Here is a 21382-nt window from a genome sequence, read left to right as displayed (position 1 = left end):
TTTGCCACGATTGAGGTTTGGGCCACTTGGGCCGTCCGCAAGCTAGAGGGGTACGGGGTGGCTCGGGTTCGGAAAGTCATGCATAATACTAATTATATATTCATACATATAACGGGTCAATGTATATCGCTAATTATATATACATACTGATATGTGGTTGTAAACCGGTGCTTGTTATTGTTTAACTTGACGTTTTTACGTAAGTTTTAGTTTCGAATAGCCTACTTTTAATCAAGAATGTGTTTTGCAGGTTTGATGGAGTTTAAGGAGCTTTTCGGGAGCTTTACAGGTCATCGGATCGAAAACCGGAGCACCGGGATGCGTTACGGATCAACCGAGAGTGCAAGGAGCGAAAATTTGAGAAGCAAGTTTCTAGAGGCCGTCGCCTACGGGCTAGAGGCCGTCCCGGACGGGCTCTAGATAACCCCGTCGGCCAAAAATCTCCGTATCCAGTCATATAACCCATCGGCACCAATTCAGTTTTTGGGGACCCGTCGGCGACGGGGTCAGGCCCGTCGGCGACGGGTAGGGGATTCTGGAAACGCGAATTGTGAAGGTTTGGGGGTTAAGATCGATTTTGATTGGTGTTCTTTCATTCATTACGGGGATTACACACTTTTTGGAGTTTGAAACTTCATCTTGGAGCCGAATTCACCTACCATTACATCTCCAATTCCATCTATCACTACAATCTCCATCCGAATCAAGAATCATCATCACCATCTACACAATCAAGCATTCCACAAACCCTAATCCTTCCACCATCACCATCCATCACCAACCTTCATCATTCACCAATCATCCAATCAAGCTTCAAGATGACTCCATCCGCATCCCAAACATCCGGTGATCAAGTTGCATCAACCATGAGCGACTAATCATCTCGGTTTCACCCCGGTGTAGGTAGTTGTTAATTTTAGGGTTTCGAATTGTTCTTGTTTTAACTTAGTGACAATTTGTATTTGATTTTTGAAACTCTTGATAATAGTGTTACATTTGTTGCGAATTCGTGAATTGTCGAGCGATGTTAAAAGTTATGACTTCACGAAACAGTGATATGTAATTGTGCATTATCATTGTTAGGATTTACTTGTGTTGATTACAAAGTGTCTTTTTGTCCGTTCTTCGGGGCGTTGATAGTTAGTAGCACCTAAGTCACGGTACACTAAATCCGTTAATCAAATGCATTTGAGTTAAAATTAAAACTTGTAGAAATCCTAGGTTAGCAATTACCGAAGCCGGGTGTGATTCCTTTTTATTTTTATTGTTCTCGTATCCAAATTTCTTGCAATCATTAAAGTAGTAGTTGTTAATTAAGTAATTAAATTTCAGTAGTCCAAATTCACATCTCTCCACTAAACAAAAATACAAATATAGCGGGTCAACGTGTAATTACAAAATAGGCGCTTACGTAAATGCATTCAGTTAAAAGAATTACTACGGGAGAAGGATACGCACACGGATAAATGATAGCAATAGATAACGACGTTTATCTCGAAAGCACGGGTTGTCACAAGCGGGTCAACCCTCGAACCCATCAGGTTGACATGAACCAGACACATATAGCTAAATCGATTCGACCCGAAAATGACCGGAACCCGTTTATACTAAACCAAAACCCGTGAACTTTGTGTTAGGTTGGTGTTGTGTTTTCATGTCGTGCCATAAGTTTACACCCCTAACTAAGAAAACAAGAAAAAGAGCGCGTGTAATCAACACGATGACAATTATCACAAAAAGATATCTTATTGAAAATTTAATATAAATCCGTTATTGTCTTTCATTTATTTTATAGAACATCATAGGCCCTTTGTTAACTTATCGACATAGATTGATTGTAAGTCATAACCTTTCTTCTTTCATACAAATACTTGTTTACACATCTAAATACAAAGATTGAAAGAAGTTCAATAAATGCATGGGCCACAATGAAGGGTTCAACTCAAGCACAATTTATTTGATCAAGTTGAACAATTCAATTATTCTTATTTTCGTCAAAGCCTCCAATACGCTATTCACGTTGCTTTCCGGCGACTTGGCCACTTGGGTGGCAAATGGTCGGTTAAAATACGGTGGAAAGAAATATCAACATTGACTAAATTTGAAGCGTGTTTGAATACGTTTAAAACAGAATTTGAATTTTTATAGAACATTGAGTTTAATTGCATAATTCTTTTTCTTTTATTTCATCCTGTTATTATTTTTATAAACAAAATTTTATTTTATTTTGAAATAAATTATCTTCATGTGTACACCAACAAACATTCTTGGCCCGTGTGTTATGCCGGGATCGTAACATCATAAGCATGCATTTTTTGTCCTTTTTAATTTGTTTTATCCAATAAAGTTTATGCTTTCATGTGATAGTTACTCGTATAATAGAGTGTAATCCGTGTCAATATAGTTGGGTACGATATTTTTAAAATTTGAGCTTGTCTGCGAATACAAAATAACTCTAGTTCGACTCGTAACTAATTTTCAAACTATACCTTCCTATATACTAATAAACGAAAATCTTTTATATACACGTGTCACTCCCTGGTGCTTTCTCACCTTATTTTCCTATTTATCTCTCATATTAAATCATAATAATAATTTTAAACAAAATATTAGATAAGAATAAATATTTAGATAAGGATAAACATTTGTTTTTATTATGATCATATTAAATAATAATAATAATAATAATAATAATAATTTTACACAAAATATTAGATAAGAATATATACGTTTATTTTTATTGTGATCATATTAAATAATAATAATTTTAAACAAAAAAATAGTTAAAAATACATATTTAACAAAGTAAAATGTTATAATAAGTAAATAGTACATTAAAGTTTATTTTTAAAAGATAAATCTTGACAACTGTATGTGTTAACATATGACATTATATTTTATTAAACACGTGCAATATACGAGTCTTTTTAAAGTGATATCTTTTTTTATAATCTATTATATAAAATTACATTTATGAAAAATAAAAACAAAAAAAAATATAATAAGTAAATATTAAATCATATCAATGTTTATTTTTAAAAGATAAATCTTGATGACTGTTTGTATTAACATATGACATCAGTTTTTATTATTTATTATATATAATATATAATTATAGGGTGAGGTTCGGCTACAAAGTCCATTTTTCCTACAAAGTGTACAAAGCCATAAAACACTTAAACACCATAATTTCAGCCATAAAACACACTCAAAACTCATAAATAACATAGTGAATATCACTAAAACACAATATCCAAACCCTAACAGTCCTTAAAAATTTCAAACACACGGTCGTACAACTATGAATATAAAATACAACATGATAATCAACATAAAACACACTAATATTAGTTATTCAATAATTAAAGCCTTATTATCCAAAACACAATACAAAACCCACAAATATGGTGTTTTAGTAATCTCCACAATGTTATTTGTGGGTTTTGAGTGTGTTTTATGGTTGACATTATGGTATTTGATGACTTTTTACACTTTGTAGGAAAAATGGACTTTGTATCCAACTTACACCCTATATTTATGCAACCCGTGTAATACACGAGGTTTTAACCTAGTATATATATAAACACTAATGTAATTTTGTATACCATAATATGTATTATTTTGTTACTTTTGTCATCATTATATATAAAATAATAATATTTGTTATGTTATATACTTATTTTAATTAATTAAAAAAGATATGTTTATATAAATAAAAGACTTGATTAGATATACGAGCCTATATGATCTCAAATAGTTGACTAGTTGAGCTCAACTCAAAAGAAACAAACATGTAATGCATATCTCGAAACTTAAAAAAGTGTTTTTTCCTAAAAATTATAATTACATGGCTCGTAGTATTTTAAATGATTTAAAAAAACGAATAACATGTGTAGCAAATGTAAATAACTATAATATAATACTGATCGTAACCAACAACAAAATAGAAAATTGGAGAAAGTACGGTGGGTGATAACAATTTCGTATTATGATATTTAATACACCAAAAATAGTAAATATTTGGAAAAAAAATAATTGCTATAAGTTTTAGCTATAACAAATAAAAATATCTACTCGAAAAAAATATAAATAAACACTACTTCTTGTTTAGAGATTTATATCAATGTATTTAGGTATCGATTATTCCATAATATCTATCTCTTATATTAAAGCAAAATAATGTTGACTTTTTGACCTTGATGTGGCAATGCTCTAAATCCAGATAATTGGTTTTTGAGCGCCACTTTGTTTCCTTTTTAATTTTTCTGTTTTCCTCATTCATTATCATCAAAACAATCACCGCTCATTTCCTTATTCTTCATTGAGAAACCCTAAATCTTACTTCTCTTTTCTTTTTGGACAGAATCATTGTCGTTCACTAACCCTAATTATCATACACGACAATGGCAAATCTTTGGTGAATCAATCATCTAATCTCTATTCTATCCGATAATCTCCTCATCGCCTTTCTGATTCTCTCTATCTCGGCCGATTATTTTGTTTTCGAGGATTTCCAGGTAAAGTGTGATTTTCATTTTATTATGGTGTTAAATGTTTACCAGTGGTGTTTAAAAGAATACGAACTAGGGTTCCGCCGTGAACTCTCGACGGCGGTGACACTCTTTGTTGCGATTTTGAGTTATTGGCGGATTTTGAGATTTAACTCGAGTGGACTGGAACTGTTGTATGGTAATTAAATTGTTGATGATGCTAATTTTGATATTTGTTTCAGTATTATCAGTATTGTTGATTGTGTTAATGTATGTTTAATCTTCTCATTGTTCATATACGTTTGTATTTTAGGGATTCAAAACATTCGACAGGTACCAAATTGTGTTCCCTCAAAAAATGCAAAGCAGTGATGGATATGAAATTGTAGACCAGTATTACACCTGAGGAGGAGAGACCGATGAAGATGAATCTTTAAACCTCAAAGAAAAGGAGATTTTTATAACTCAAATCTGAGATACACTCAAAGAAAAGGAGATTTTTATAACTCAAATCAGAGGAGGAGAGACCGATGAAGATGAATCTTTTTTTTAAGAAATACAACTATAATCTTGCATGTTTTGAGGTGAGAAATGATGGACTACTGATTTGGATGAAAAAAATGCAGAATATTTGTTTTTTGTTTACTGATCGTTACAAATCAAGTCGACTCTAAATAAGTCGGTCCAAAATCCGTAAAGCTTGATGCGAGTCACTTGTGATTCGTGTCAGGGACCGAGTCTGCTCTTTTTAATGCTATTTGTACGAGTTTGACAGCTATGCCAATTACACCATCTATATAAAACTTTTTTTTAAAGAAATTTTTTAGCAACTAATGTAAGTACTGTTATTAATGACGGGATCCAATTTGCGATGCAGCTTACGATCAAGATATGAGTATTAAATTGGTTTCACATGATGATGGAAAGAAGTTTGAAGGTTACTTCCTTAGATTCTTTGTGGAAGACAATCAAAAGGTAAAATCATATGATAGATTTGAATTGGTATTTTACTATCGTTAAAGATATAAAAGATGGCAGTCATTTTTATAAATGGACTTATGGTGGTAATTAATAAATGGTAAGTAGTAGAGGTGGCAAGATGTGTGGGTTGAGGTTCATAACGGGTCAAAATATAATATTTTGAGACGGTTCCAATGGTAAATACTTAACACTTCCTGTACTATAATACCACTAATTTAATATCATATAGTTGACTGGTGTCTAAGAGATTTGTATTGTTTTGATAGTTTTTAGGGATTTTGCAAAGCTCAGTTTTGAACGATGTGGATGCTTATCGAAGGCCGGTTAAAGAAGCGTTTCCTGTTTACAACGAATCGAATATGATTTGTCACCAGCTTCCTAATAGAAGTGATGAGGTATGATTTTTTTGTTTTTTTTTTATTTAAGTATAAGTGATGAGGTATTTATTTATTCATAGCTATTTACAGCAGTTGCTGATTAACTCACTGAATGCTACTGTTGACACTAATCAACAAGCTCAATCGTTCGTTGAAGCGTCGTTGAATCAACGTCTCTCCAGTCTGGTATATGCGTGTTTTGTTTGTATGGTCTAACTGATGTAGTGTTTGGATTATTTGGTTACTATGAGAATATAGATACATGATTTATTGTGATTTGTAGTTGTTTCATGATGTGTGGTTTCTCGGAGGCTAGAATCTGTAAGTAATAATATTTAATTTCCATTTGAAGGTTAACAAGATAGTGGAAAAAATATGTATCTTTCTTCTTCTTTTTTTCTGAATTCTTTATGACGAAAGTGACGTTTGTTTTGTGATCTTATCGATTGTACTCGGATAGTGCAACCTCCATTTGGGAGGATCCCCTTTGAAAGTTACTGGTCTGCTCCAGTCGGATGCACAGTCGGATGCACAGTGGCGGTTGTAAATGAAGCCCTTTCAGTGTATCTGAAGAATCAAGGAGTTATTGATGTTAACAAGGAGCGAGAGAAGCTCAATACTAAGTTTACAGAATTATAAAAGTAAGCAAACCTCTTCTTAGTCGTTACATGTTTTCTTTATGTAATAATAGTAGTAGTAGTGGGACGGGAAATCAATCTTGTGGAATCCATTTTAGGCGTGGAAAGTTGGTGGGCTGGGTAACGAGTCAAAGAGGTTAAAAGCCCATTGTCATTTTTTTGAGATAGTATTATATATCCCTCTCATAATTGTTCTAATATCATATTTACTATCTTACCTAAACAAAAATCATAATATCTACTACTAAAACGTGGAAGTTTTCGCACAAGTTTCTGACAAAATACCGACAAATGAAGTTTCTTATAACTTATCGACGACTTTCCAACGAATAAATAATACAAAAAACCCCCCAAAATATTTCCTACAACATTCCGACAAAATAGCTAATTTCTAAGTTTTTTGTGTTGTCCGAAATTACAGTGATGGTTCAGGAACTAAATTGGGACTTAACTCTTAACTTTTTTTGGTTGATTAGACTTCATTGACTCTCAAAGAATAGTTCAGGTACTAAAATGTCCAATTTTGAAACCTAGGGACTAAAAGGAGAGGTACGGTGATAGTTCAGGGACTAAATTATTAACTTTTTTTGGTCAATTGGACTTGATTGACCCTCAAAGAATAGTTCAGGGACTAAAATGTTCAATCTTGAAACCTAGGGTGTAACACCCTGTTTTTTCGAATGTCAAAGTCAAAGTCCAAGTCAACTTTGACTTCTTTGACTGTTAATGTTTCTTTTACTTTTGTATTATGTGGAGTAAGTGCTGTCTAAATGAAATGATCGAATGTTTAATCAATGCGACCGATTTACGACAATGAATAGTAGGAAGTAACAATGCGATAAAGTTAATCAATCAATAATCAAGTTAATCGACTCATCAATCGAACTCGAGACTCGAACCATGCGAAACTGGTGTGGTAATACTTACGTGTGTGTGTGCCTTATGTGTTACTTGTGTGTGTTTACTTTATGTTTTGTGTGGTATTTAATCGAATCAATCGAAACTCGAATCGAAACTCGAAAAGCAATCAAACTCAATCGGAACCGACATCAAAACGCGAATTTCAGATGATTGTATGTTAGATATAGTAGTTGGGACTGAAAGTAATTTGACTAGGAACTCTATCGTATACGTATCATCGACCATCGAAATCGAAACATCGAAAATCGTCGCGAAATACTCAAGAGGGGTCGCGGATCGAACAGGAGGCATCCTGATCGAACAGGCCAGCCGATCGGCTAGCATCTTCCTAGCCGATCGAGCGGCCCATTCGATCGGAGCTCCTGGCCGATCGGCTATCACTTTCCTCTTTTGGAGCCTATAAATAGGGCTGTCATTGTCACACTTTCTATTTTTGGAAAGCTCTGACCGAACCAGCCTTCTTCCTCACCTTTTCTCAGATTTCTCTCAACTCCGGTGAGTTTTCACTCTAATTCTTGTACGTTTTTTATCATCGCATGATTCTACACCTTTCTATCTTTCAAAACTTGATTTCTAACTGTGAAATCACCAAGATCTAAGTGTTCTTGGGTGATGTCATCGTGGTGTTCTTGAAGAACACCAAAATTTGGCCTCAACCAACCATGAATAGCTTAGATCTGACCGGCTTCCACATAAACAAACTAAGATTTGTAAGAATCTTAACATTTTTTACGAATGATTTCCAACTTTCTTCAACCTTTTACACTCGAAACCTTAAAACCGGTAGAAACGGAGCTTGAACCGGCTAACTAATCATTCTAACAGTTAAGAGGTTCAAGATTCGGGTTCTATGTACAAGGTGCACCGATTTCGGGTTAAACGTCAACTTACCGTTCCGAGCAGTTCACCGGCCGGACTTGGGTGATTCCTGTCTGAACCGGTGCAACAAGTAAGAACCCACGTTCTACAGTTTAACTCGTCGTCAAGTTACCTTAAAAGCATGACAAATAATCAAACAGCCAAACGTTAGACGAAAGGCCGACCAGGTCAGAAATGCTGGCCGAACGGCTAGGCTGTTCAAACAGCCCAGCCGATCGGACATACCAGCCGATCGACCGGGACAGCCGATCGGCTTGCACGTGGTCTCACACTTTTCAAACTTTACGAAGCATGCTATTGACGAGGTGATGTTCGATCGAGTATGCTACTCGACTGGTAAACATTACTCTTCGGATCATGAGATACTATGCTTCAACATTCAATTGATTTTACAACTCGTTCGTAGTAGGGAATGCCAGTCGATCGAACAGGCTGTTCGATCGAGCGACATCCTGTTGAGAACCACTTCTAAAGTTCCCAGCCGATCGGTTAAGCCGGCCGATCGAACGGACCGTTCGATTATCGACCTGAAAGGTTAGAACACTTTAGTGTTCTCATATACTACAACGAAAACTTCAAAAGTTCAAATCCTCAAACACAAACACACCAGAGGAAGAAACAATCCACTCGAATGGTCCAGCCGATCGAGCCTACCGGCCGATCGAACAGGACTGTTCAACGGACATACCAGCCGATCGAACAGCCCGTTCGATCGACCAGCCTATTCGATCTATTCACACTTGTCTGCATTTCCGCGTTACTCATTGTTATGCTATCGAACTATTCAGGCTAATCCTACTCTCAGCGCTCCCTTCAATCCATAATCAATCACTGTGAGTATACTCGATCCCTTTTTACTTTTAGCACCTTTGGGGGTTACATACGTTGCTTATATCAAAACACAATCGATCACACTACTCAAACTATTTGAACGCTAACCAATATGCATGTATTACGTGACTTAATGAATGCTTGTTGATTGTGTTTACACGTGGAATGCTGTCTACCTGCCTTAACGACGTAGTACTATAGTTTGGACTCAGCACCCGTTCACACGGGGGTTGTTAAGGACAATTACTTGCATGGATTACGGTGGTAATCATGTATTGCAAACCGTCTCGGACGGTCAACCCGCAGTCATTGGTATCGATAGGTCCATGTCGATAATTAACATGCTTCGTTTTCCTCTGTGTACGTGCTGGTTATGCGTAAACTATTCAAACTCTATATGCTATTATCAAACTTGTATGCTCACCTTTACATTATATGTATTGACTTTATTTTAACGTATGTAACAGGTAATTAGGATGCTTATGTGCTAGGAAAACGAGGCTAGAATAAGTTTCTAGAAGCCCCCAACAAATGGTTGTCTGCCAAGAACAAGCGTCTAGGGCATAGTTGTCTGTAGATCTTGTCCTCTGGCAATACAGCCAGAAAGTCAACAGAATAGGGGTCTAGAAGCAGATAAACAATTGCTGTATTTATATTTGAATCTGAGTTGTCGGAACAGAACTACTTGTTTGGTTGTTATCTGTAATAATATATTTGTTTATTCGGGATATGGTATGGGACGTATCTTTAACTGGATTTTACGAATAGTTGTTATGGAAACTTCTGGACAATCTGTTTCGCTCAGTGCCATGCCCCGATGATTCCGCCATCGGTTGGGGTGTGACATAGGGACTAAAAGTGGAATTACGATTATGGTTCAGGGACTAAATTGGGGCGTAACTCTAATAATAATATAATTTTTTAAGGTTTTATACTTTAAAAATACACTTCTAGCGACATTTGACCCGTTTGACTTGATCCTTTAGTTAGCATTCTTTATTTATATTTCCAACTTGATTTGACCCATTCGTAAGTAAACGGGTCGAAAGTTTCCCTCATTGATTGACGTCTCTATATTTGAGTAGGCAAAAGGATAGTTTAAACAAGGCGATGAGAGCCAAGGGGTACGAGGAAAAGGTGCCAGCTCATATCAAAGAAGAAAATGTTGCAAAACTCGCCTCATTGAAAGTTTAAAGCTCGATCGGGTTTGAATAATAAGGGTTATTTGAAGTCGAATCGATTTCGAATTCATTTGAATAAACTGAATTATATAAAAAATTACAAAGAAAAGTTTAGGTTATTCAAATTACGTGTGAATATTGATGGAATTCGTAGACCTGATTCTACCTTTTGTATTAGTTTAGGTTATTCAAATTACGTGTGAATATTGATGAAATTTTCTATAAAATACATACATAGGGTGGAGGCGATATATGGTGGTGATATTACATGATATTGAAATTGGTTCACTATACATGGGATGAGTTATGATGGAAAATAATCACTAACGAAAGGTATTTAAGTGAATATCCTTTTTAAATTTGTTTAGGTGGCTAGAAAATATAAGTTAGTGGTTTTGTATATTTTGCCTTTTTAAAAGTCAAAGATATTGTAACGCCCCAAAAACGATAAATGATAAGTATAAAAAGGAAAATAATATTAAACTTAATGTAGTTAAGGAATTATGGTGAGATCATAGCTAAATGTGGTTAAAGGTTAGACTTGTAACTAGCAAATAAGTGAAGGGGGTGAAAATGTAAAATTTCATTTAACTAAATAAATAAAAACAATAAACATCCCAAACACACAGTTCGTGTGTCTGGGAGCGATCGAACAAGCAGGAGGGAGGGGAAACCCTAGCTCAAGAAATCAAGCAATCCAACTCAAGATCATAAATTAATTCAGTGCATGATCCCTAAATTGTGATTAGCTAACCCTAATCTCTTGAGTGGTAAGTTTAATTTCCTGAAATTTGTGAATTGTTGAATAAGGGGTAAAACCCAATCTTGATTCTTTGTATCAAATCTGAGTTAAGATTGCTTTGTAGAACAGGAATCATGCTTGAAATTATGTTCTAGAAAAAGTATAGTGAAAAACCCACTTTGTAAAGATTATGTTACTAATAGGAAATTCATGAGAATTAGGATCATGTGTTATTTGATATGTGAAATTGTTGTGATGCTTGAATGCTAGATAAACTGATTTTAGGATGGAAATTATATGAATTTAGAGGAAGATGATTCTTGTGTTGTGATGAGCTAGTAGGGACATGCTTAGTAAACTTGTACCTTGTGCCTTATGCATGATGCTTACCAAGTGTTCGATGAAATGCCTAAAAGAAGAATTTATGTGGAAATAGTATAATGAAACCACAAACTAAATAAAGTGAACGAATGTTCTAATGTAGGCGTGAAAGAAGAAGGTACAAGCACTAAGCAAGCGGAAGGGGCACAAGATCGAGGTATGCTTCGTCTCATACGAGTCTTTATTATATTTCCTATTTATACAAAATTTCGTTGTAAAAGCTATTCTTGTATAACGAGATCGACGATGTAGTAAGCAAGCGACAAATCCTTTGTGGATTTGGGTATGTTAATGAAGGTAGTGTTGAGTTATGCTAAACCCAATTTCATGGGTTGAATGTGTATGCTTAGCTCTCTACGAGAGTGTTTATGCTAAACCCAATTTCATGGGTTGAAGGTGTATGCTTAGCTCTCTACGAGAGTGTTTATGCTAAACCCAATTACACGGGTCGAATGCGTATGTCAAACTCTCTACGAGAGTGGTTATGCTTAACCCAATTATTGGGTTGTTGTATGCTTAAGAGTAAGAATGTTTTATGTGGTTAAAGCTAAATCGAAAGGTTATGATTTTCTATGAGATAACTAACTTATTAAATTTGTGAATGTTAATGTAGGAAAAGCACCTCTATAGGCGATTTGGAGCTATGGGACGAGCACATGTTCAAGCCTTACGATACCAAACGCTTCCGCAACTTATATGCATACTTTTGGGTCCATGTTTTGCTACTTGTTAGACTTTGTCGAAATGTTTTAGAATTAAAAACTTGTTACTTTTGTTGGAATGGTTTTTATGTAAAATGGGTCGTAGGTGAACGTTGTATGTTATGTTAAAAACAGGGGGTATGTCCGTTTTACAAACGGGTCATGCCCAAATTTTGTAAAAATTTCTATTAAGTGTCAAAGTTGAATTTCGATGCTACGGAAAAATCTTGTTTATGTAGTTAATCTATCATTTTCGAAAAGCGGTCCTTACAAGTTGGTATCAGAGCCATGGTTTGAGGGATTCGAGCTTTTAACGCGCTGCTTGAACTCAAACCAGTGGCTCGTTCGAAAGTGTGCTCGCTCCCGGATCGCCAATGAGGTAATAATGTATGATTTCGATAAATGCTAGTATATGTTATGAGTTTAAGATGTAAGGTTAAGTTAAAAATGTGAAGTAACAATTATGGGCAGCAAAACAAGTAATTCCGGAACCCGGGCAGCTGGTACGGACCTGGAAGTGGGTTAAAACACAAAAAAAAAAATGAAGCTGCAGCGTTTTGCAAAACGAAGGGCCGTCGCCGACGGGTACCCTCCCGTCGCCGACGCCACCCCTGTTCCCGACGCGTTAACCGTCTGCCGACGGGGTAAAATGGCCGACGGCCATTTGCAAGGCCCGTCGCCGACGGGCTGGTAAGCCGTCGCCGACGGCTTGTCTGATCCAGCTTATGATTTTCTTTGGAATTTTATATTTTTATTTAACGGAACTTCCCGGGAGCCGGATTCATAATCTTGTCGGATTTATATGGAGCAGAATAAGCTTGTAAGTAACTAGATAGGTAATGGTAAGAGTATAAAACCAACAAACGTTGAACTAAATGTATGGGAAGATATGAGATAAACGACGAATGTATGGAATAAAATTCGAAATGTAAGAACGAGTATAAGTGACACGAAATGATGAATTATGAAATGCTAAAATCTATGATTCGTATTAAGTGTAACCATGATCTTGTATAGATGGCTGATGCAAGAAATATCAATGATGATAATGATGATAACAATGATGCGGTTAGACAAGAAGCATTCGAAAACAGAGTCACGGAAGTAGCGGAAGGGGTTATACAAGCCAATCTACCTCGGTTAGCTCAAGAAGTAGAAAGCCGAGTTCTGGGGGTTGTGGATGCTATGATGACTAGTAGGTTCGAAGAGTTGAAGGAATTAATCGAAGGATCCAAGAGTAGAGGTAAGGAACGAAGGTGCACTTACAAGGATTTTATGGCATGCCATCCGACGACGTATGACGGTAAAATAGATCCTATTGAATGTCAAAGATGGATCTCGAACATAGAGGCGGTCTTTATACGAAGTCGGTGTGATAAGGAGGATCAAGTGATGTTCGCTACCGGTTTACTAACCCATCAAGCGAAGGATTGGTGGGATGCTCACAGCAAGGAGGTAGGCGAAGACAGGCTGCAAGTTATGACTTGGCAGGAGTTTAAGGGGCCCTTCATGAGATATCATTGTCCTCAGTCGGCTATCGACAAGATTCAGGAGGATTTCTTACGCCTCCGGCAGAAAAATGAATCAGTGAATGAAATAGCAAACAATTTTATGGATAAGATGAAGTTCTGTGGGGAATTGGTAACAACCGAGAGGATGAAGATAAGTCGTTTTTATGGTGTGTTAAAGGCAGAAGTTAGAGAGTTCATCACTCCCTCAAAATGTGAAACTCTTGAAGAGCTCATTGATTTAGCACGGGATAGAGAGATCGAAATTAAAAGGCAAGAGGAGCGAGGTGAAAAGAGGCCGAGTGAAAAAGGGGCAAGTTTTAGTCCATCCAAGAAGGGGAAGTTTCAGGACCAAGGTAGAAAGGGTAAGTCGAAAGGTGGGATTACACCATGCAAGACGTGTGGAAAGCTCCATACCGGAGAGTGTTTGCTAGGTAAGAAGGGGTGCTTTAAATGGGGTAAGGAGGGGCATTCGTCCTATCAATTCCCGGATAACCCAAAGACTTGTTTCAATTGTTTCGAAAAAGGGCATATCAAGTCAGAATGTCCAAAGCTTCAACAAGGGTCAAAGAAAGAAGATAAGAAGCAAGAGGGTTCAAGGGCAAAGGGGAGAATGTTTCAGATCACGTCTGAAGAAGCCAAGTCCCAACCAAATGTGGTCTCAGGTATTTTCCTAATAAATTCTATGCCGGTTTACGTTTTGTTTGACACCGGAGCTACTATGTCGTTTATCTCTAGTGAAATTGTTCAACACCCATCCTTTAAGATTGAACGAATGCCGTTGCCCTTAGAAGTAGAGATAGCAGATAGTAAAAGTTATTTGTTGTACGAAATATGTAAAAATTGCAAATTGACCATTGAGGATGAGGAGTTTGCTATTGATCTTATCCCCATGATCTTGGGGGAATTCAAAGTAATAGTGGGTATGGATTGGATGTCTCAAAACCATGCAGAGATAAAATGTGAATCCAAATCTATACTTCTTCAAACTCCAAGTGGAAAACGATTGAATGTACAAGGCGAAAGGAAGATGGAAGCGAAGCTATGTACTCTCGTTCAGGCCACTAAGTACGTGCTCAATGGGAGTAGAGCATACTTAGCTTACGTAGTAAATACTCAACAAGGCTTTCCGAAGCTTGAAGATGTTGAAGTTGTGAACGAATTTCCGGATGTATTCCCGGAAGAATTGCCGGGACTCCCTCCCGAGCGAGAAGTGGAGTTCAATATCGAATTGAATCCGGATGCGAAACCAGTCGCGAAGGCTCCTTATAGATTAGCTCCCACGGAAATGCGGGAATTAATGACACAAATACAAGACCTCTTAGACAAAGGCTTTATACGCCCAAGTGTGTCGCCTTGGGGAGCGCCCGTCTTATTTGTTAAGAAGAAAGACGGGTCGATGCGCATGTGCATCGACTATAGGGAGTTAAATAAGCTAACCATAAAGAACCGCTACCCTTTACCTAGAATTGACGACCTTTTCGATCAGTTACAAGGGGCGAGTTGGTTCTCCAAGATAGATCTGCGATCGGGGTACCATCAGGTTAGAGTACGAGAAGAAGACATTCCAAAGACCGCATTTAGAACCCGTTACGGACATTATGAGTTTTTAGTAATGTCTTTCGGGTTAACTAATGCGCCGGCGGCATTTATGGACCTTATGAACCGTGTATGCCGACCCATGTTGGATAGATCGGTAATTGTATTCATAGATGACATTTTGGTTTATTCACGAAGCAAAGACGAACATACGGTACATTTGCGTGAAGTACTTGAAACTCTCCGTAAGGAGAAGCTCTACGCAAAATTTTCAAAATGTGCCTTTTGGCTTAGGGAGGTACAGTTTCTGGGGCATGTGATAAATGCGGAGGGTGTTATGGTCGATCCTTCAAAGATCGATGCTGTAATGAAGTGGGTTCCTCCGAAAAATCCAACAGAGATAAGAAGTTTTCTGGGTCTTGCTGGATACTACCGAAGGTTCATACAAGATTTTTCCAAGATAGCCTTACCCTTAACAAAACTGACCAGAAAGAAAGAGAAGTTTGTATAGGAGAAAGAACAGGAGGGGGCTTTTCGAATGTTGAAAGAAAAACTATCAAGTCCCCCAATCCTAACGTTACCAGATGGAACCGAAGACCTGGTGGTCTATTCAGACGCTTCACACCAGGGATTGGGTTGTGTTCTAATGCAAAGAGGGAGAGTTATCGCTTATGCTTCGCGACAATTGAAGCCTCATGAGGTGAACTACCCCACACACGACTTGGAGTTAGCGGCGGTAGTGTTTGCATTAAAGATTTGGAGGCATTATTTATATGGGGCAAAATGCACCATTTATTCGGACCACAAAAGCCTTAAATATTTCTTTGAACAGAGAGACCTAAATATGAGGCAGCGGAGGTGGTTGGAACTTATCAAAGATTATGATTGTGATATCCTCTACCATCCGGGGAAGGCAAATGTAGTAGCCGATGCATTAAGCCGTAAAGAGTATTCACTACCCATAAGAGTGAAATCCATGAAGATGATAGTTACGCCACGATTACTCGAGGCAATACGCGAATCCCAAATAAAGTCGCTCGGAGCGGAAGACCTGAAGAGGGAACGACTGAAAGGTGTGATTGATAAACTAGAAGAAAATTCGACCGGGCTTAAGACGCGGTTCGGCCGAATTTGGATTCCGCGATTCTGCGAAGTCAAAGCTGCCTTGCTCGAAGAAGCACATAAGTCTCGATATTCGGTCCATCCCGGGGCTACAAAGATGTATCGGGACTTGAAACTCAATTATTGGTGGCCGGGTATGAAGCGTGACATAGCTAAATACGTCGCGAAATGCTTAACATGCTCCCAAGTGAAAGTAGAACATCAAAAGCCGTATGGAAAATTACAACCTTTGGAGATACCGGTATGGAAGTGGGAGGAATTAACGATGGATTTGATAACCAAACTTCCTAAAACAAAGAAAGGGCATGATACAATATGGGTAATCGTAGACCGGCTTACAAAAAGCGCTCACTTTTTACCCATCAAAGAAGCTTACTCTTCCGAGAAAATGGCAGAAATTTTTATGAACGAGATCATATCCCGTCATGGAGTGCCCGTGTCGATTGTCTCGGATCGAGACACTAGATTTACTTCTCGTTACTGGCGGAAGTTTCACGAGAGTGTGGGTACGAAGTTGCACATAAGTACTGCCTACCACCCTCAAACTGACGGCCAGTCAGAAAGAACCATACAAACGCTCGTTGATATGTTGAGGGCGTGTGCCTTAGATTTTGGAGGAAGTTGGGACGACCAATTGCCCTTGGTCGAATTTTCTTATAATAACAGTTACCATAGTGGTATTCAAATGGCACCTTACGAACTATTATACGGGAGAAAATGTAGGACTCCCGTATGTTGGGGTGAAGTAGGACAAAGGGAGCTTGCACCAAGTGATTTAATAGCAGTTACGAATGAAAAGATCGAAATGGTTAGAACAAGGTTGAAAGCAGCTCAAGATCGGCAAAAAGCTTATGCAGATAAGAGAAGGCGTCCTATCGAGTTCCAAGTTGGAGATTTTGTCTTGCTAAAGGTGTCCCCATGGAAGGGTATAATCCGTTTTCGCAAACGGGGAAAGTTAGGTCCTCGTTACATCGGGCCGTTTAAAATCTTAGCTCGGGTTGGAAGGGTGGCGTATCGACTAGAATTACCGCCTGCTCTAGAAGGGATTCATAATACCTTCCACGTGTCGCAATTGAGGAAATGTCTTGCGGATGACACAGCACTAGTACCTCTCGATGACATTGAGTTGGACGAGGGGTTAAACTATATTGAAAGACCCATAGCCATTAAAGACTTCAAGGTAAAGAAACTCCGCAACAAGGCTGTTAAACAAGTGCTGGTGCAATGGCGACACCGGAAGGGTTCGGATCTTACGTGGGAAGCAGAAGACGAGATGAAGAGACACTATCCTTTTCTTTTCGGTATGTCAATATTTAAATTATGTTCGGGTTTCGAGGACGAAACCTCTTTTAAGGGGGGGTGGACTTGTAACGCCCCAAAAACGATAAATGATAAGTATAAAAAGGAAAATAATATTAAACTTAATGTAGTTAAGGAATTATGGTGAGATCATAGCTAAATGTGGTTAAAGGTTAGACTTGTAACTAGCAAATAAGTGAAGGGGGTGAAAATGTAAAATTTCATTTAACTAAATAAATAAAAACAATAAACATCCCAAACACACAGTTCGTGTGTCTGGGAGCGATCGAACAAGCAGGAGGGAGGGGAAACCCTAGCTCAAGAAATCAAGCAATCCAACTCAAGATCATAAATTAATTCAGTGCATGATCCCTAAATTGTGATTAGCTAACCCTAATCTCTTGAGTGGTAAGTTTAATTTCCTGAAATTTGTGAATTGTTGAATAAGGGGTAAAACCCAATCTTGATTCTTTGTATCAAATCTGAGTTAAGATTGCTTTGTAGAACAGGAATCATGCTTGAAATTATGTTCTAGAAAAAGTATAGTGAAAAACCCACTTTGTAAAGATTATGTTACTAATAGGAAATTCATGAGAATTAGGATCATGTGTTATTTGATATGTGAAATTGTTGTGATGCTTGAATGCTAGATAAACTGATTTTAGGATGGAAATTATATGAATTTAGAGGAAGATGATTCTTGTGTTGTGATGAGCTAGTAGGGACATGCTTAGTAAACTTGTACCTTGTGCCTTATGCATGATGCTTACCAAGTGTTCGATGAAATGCCTAAAAGAAGAATTTATGTGGAAATAGTATAATGAAACCACAAACTAAATAAAGTGAACGAATGTTCTAATGTAGGCGTGAAAGAAGAAGGTACAAGCACTAAGCAAGCGGAAGGGGCACAAGATCGAGGTATGCTTCGTCTCATACGAGTCTTTATTATATTTCCTATTTATACAAAATTTCGTTGTAAAAGCTATTCTTGTATAACGAGATCGACGATGTAGTAAGCAAGCGACAAATCCTTTGTGGATTTGGGTATGTTAATGAAGGTAGTGTTGAGTTATGCTAAACCCAATTTCATGGGTTGAATGTGTATGCTTAGCTCTCTACGAGAGTGTTTATGCTAAACCCAATTTCATGGGTTGAAGGTGTATGCTTAGCTCTCTACGAGAGTGTTTATGCTAAACCCAATTACACGGGTCGAATGCGTATGTCAAACTCTCTACGAGAGTGGTTATGCTTAACCCAATTATTGGGTTGTTGTATGCTTAAGAGTAAGAATGTTTTATGTGGTTAAAGCTAAATCGAAAGGTTATGATTTTCTATGAGATAACTAACTTATTAAATTTGTGAATGTTAATGTAGGAAAAGCACCTCTATAGGCGATTTGGAGCTATGGGACGAGCACATGTTCAAGCCTTACGATACCAAACGCTTCCGCAACTTATATGCATACTTTTGGGTCCATGTTTTGCTACTTGTTAGACTTTGTCGAAATGTTTTAGAATTAAAAACTTGTTACTTTTGTTGGAATGGTTTTTATGTAAAATGGGTCGTAGGTGAACGTTGTATGTTATGTTAAAAACAGGGGGTATGTTCGTTTTACAAACGGGTCATGCCCAAATTTTGTAAAAATTTCTATTAAGTGTCAAAGTTGAATTTCGATGCTACGGAAAAATCTTGTTTATGTAGTTAATCTATCATTTTCGAAAAGCGGTCCTTACAGATATGTTAGTGGTTTTATGTATACTTAACTTATAAAAGTAACCTATAAAACTATTGTAGGAAATGAAAGATCAAGGGGTGGGTGAAGACCGGTTGCTGCTACTTAAAGGCGTCAGCAGGGCTTTTGAGGCCAGGTGTTCTCACAGCTCTACTGGGTGTCAGTGGTGCTGGTAAACTACTCTCATGGATGTGTTAGCGGGTTGAAAAAAAGACGGGTATATTGAAGGCGATGTTAAGATTTCTGGGTATCCAAAGGAAAAAGAAACATTTGCTCGAATTTTCAGTTATTGTGAGCAAAACGACATCCATTCACCTCATGTAAGTGTGTAACAGTTTACGAGTCCTTACTGTCCTTACTTTTAAAGTATCAAGAGCTTTAACAAGTCCACTTCTTTTTTTTGTGATGCATTCAGGTACCAGATGTGGGTCTCAATTTTGTGGTGTATGAATCTTTAAAGATTGGTTGGTTAAATCAAGACCATTTGGGCTAGCCGAGGACGTTGAGTTGAATTTGACAACCAAACGCCAACTAGGGATGAGATCGGTACCAACCGGTACCGGTACCAAAAATCCCAAACATTTGGGTACCGGTACCTACCGGTATTTGAAGGTAAAAACCGGTACCGAAAATCGAATCAGTTCGGGAAATTTGGTACCGGTACCCGGTACCATTTGCTCATCCCTACCGCCAACATAGTGGTTCGCGTGGGTTTGGAGGAGGCCGAGTCCTAAGTCTTGCGTGTTGGTAAGACCAGATCTATTATTCTGTTATGAGGTTTGGTGATATGTACATGCTATATCTCAATATACTACTCTGGCATGTCTTTGCCAGACCTCTTGTGATATTGTTTAGGATTGAAAGAGTATCATCACATTCTCAGATAGTTTTTGTAATGTGGCTATTAAAATTATTAGCATAAATGATGAAGTTAATTTAAGTGTTTTTTTAAATCTATTATGGGTGTTTTGGTTAACCTTTGTATGGTGACATTACTTGCAGATAGTTCCATCATAACTAGCAAAGTGGTTGATTATGGTGCTAAGAATTATAACTAGCAAACCGGAACAAATCATAATGTTCCTTTTAAAATGGTTGATTATGGTGTTAAGAATCTCTCATGGTTAATATGGTCTCGTTAAAGCAAGCATTCTTTGTCTTAGATGTTTTACACGTAATAAGGAACATCATATTTTTGTCACTTAGAACTTATGCATTGCCAAAGTTATAAAAAACATTATTTTTTATTATGAACAATAAAAATAACTTTTTTCAAGTAAAAAGAAAAACGTTGTGACTAACAAAATTTTCTTAGGGTTAATTACATGGATGGTTGTTGTGGTTTAGTCTCATACTACATGTTTGTCCCTAACTATAATTAATTATGTGGTCGAGTTGGTCACTAATGGATGACAAAGATGATTAGCATGGCGCTTGGTTTTTAAAAATCCGAGGCGCACTAAGGCGATAAGGTCCTGAATTGAGACGCAGGGCGTAAGAGCATGTCGCTTTTCTTACATCATTTCATATAGTTCTATCACTTACATGATTTCTCTCATTTTACATTTGTCGTCATAGGAAAGTCAGATTGATCATTAGCATTCAACAATAACAATGTAGGCATGCCCAAATGGTCTATTACAATATTTATTTATTTCACAATGGAGTAATGGCACACTCTAAGGTGATATGTTAATATCAAATAATTTAGTAATTACGAGTCAAAGGCACGGTTAAAGGTTGGACGTTTTGTATTTATATTCTTATGTTATGATTCACATACTTTATTTCGGCTGTTCTGTATCTATCTTTGAAATATTCCCCCCCCCCCCCCCCCGTTCTTTTATCCTTCAAGTGAAATCAAAGTTATATTTAATATAGTGATTGTTTATCTATCTGTTAGACTGGACGGTATATTTCAACAATTTTAAGTTATATATTTGTGTGTTAAACCACCCGCGAAACTCGCTGGGTCTTACAACCTTCTAAAGAAAAGAAAAGCCATCAAAATAAATAAATTATTTACGAACAGTGAATGTTGTATATAAAGAGATCTTCAA

At 37.2% G+C, this 21382-nt stretch overlaps 3 long non-coding RNA genes across 4 annotated transcripts; all 3 read left to right on the top strand.

Annotated features, from left to right (window-relative positions):
• The first annotated feature begins 5790 nt into the window (after positions 1–5790).
• Positions 5791–6334, top strand: LOC118489128. The gene is made up of 3 exons (XR_004886306.1): positions 5791–5866; positions 5942–6034; positions 6309–6334. It is a non-coding gene; the product is annotated as an uncharacterized LOC118489128 (long non-coding RNA).
• A 4583-nt stretch (positions 6335–10917) lies between these two features.
• Positions 10918–12308, top strand: LOC118489127. The gene is made up of 3 exons (XR_004886305.1): positions 10918–11068; positions 11525–11578; positions 12035–12308. It is a non-coding gene; the product is annotated as an uncharacterized LOC118489127 (long non-coding RNA).
• A 5537-nt stretch (positions 12309–17845) lies between these two features.
• On the top strand, positions 17846–20168 carry LOC118489126. Of its 2 annotated transcripts, none has more exons than XR_004886304.1 (4): positions 17846–17998; positions 18455–18508; positions 18965–19613; positions 19738–20168. It is a non-coding gene; the product is annotated as an uncharacterized LOC118489126 (long non-coding RNA). The 2 variants fall into 2 exon arrangements; XR_004886303.1 differs by having other exon boundaries at positions 18965–19642.
• The last annotated feature ends 1214 nt before the right edge of the window (positions 20169–21382 follow it).

This window comes from Helianthus annuus, chromosome 17 (genome assembly GCF_002127325.2).
Source record: "Helianthus annuus cultivar XRQ/B chromosome 17, HanXRQr2.0-SUNRISE, whole genome shotgun sequence".
NCBI lineage: Eukaryota > Viridiplantae > Streptophyta > Magnoliopsida > Asterales > Asteraceae > Helianthus > Helianthus annuus.
Note: the sequence above shows the minus strand (reverse complement) of the source record. Positions and strands in the feature narration are given on the sequence as shown.